The 278-nt window shown below is 51.1% G+C and overlaps 1 non-coding gene across 1 annotated transcript; it reads right to left on the reverse strand.

Moving 5' to 3' along the window:
* Positions 1 to 2: 2 nt before the first annotated feature.
* On the reverse strand, positions 3 to 121 carry LOC118345193. The gene has a single exon (XR_004798800.1). It is a non-coding gene; the product is annotated as a 5S ribosomal RNA (ribosomal RNA).
* Positions 122 to 278: the final 157 nt, after the last annotated feature.

Genomic DNA, 278 nt, shown 5'->3' on the forward strand with positions numbered 1-278 from the left:
GAGGGGTGCAACACGAGGACTTCCCAGGAGGTCACCCATCCTAGTACTACTCTCGCCCAAGCACGCTTAACTGCGGAGTTCTGATGGGATCCGGTGCATTAGTGCTGGTATGATCGCACCCATCAAACTAATTACTCAAAATTCATATAATCCTTGAGCGACATACTAGCGTCCTTCCGATCCCAATCCAAACGGAGATCTGATCCAAACCCATGGCTACGCGATGGGCAGGGCGAGATTTCCCGAAAAATCCACTCCCGAGTGGTCCTTCTTGTCAA

This window comes from Juglans regia, unplaced genomic scaffold (assembly GCF_001411555.2).
Source record: "Juglans regia cultivar Chandler unplaced genomic scaffold, Walnut 2.0 Scaffold_1680, whole genome shotgun sequence".
Classification (NCBI taxonomy): Eukaryota; Viridiplantae; Streptophyta; class Magnoliopsida; order Fagales; family Juglandaceae; genus Juglans; species Juglans regia.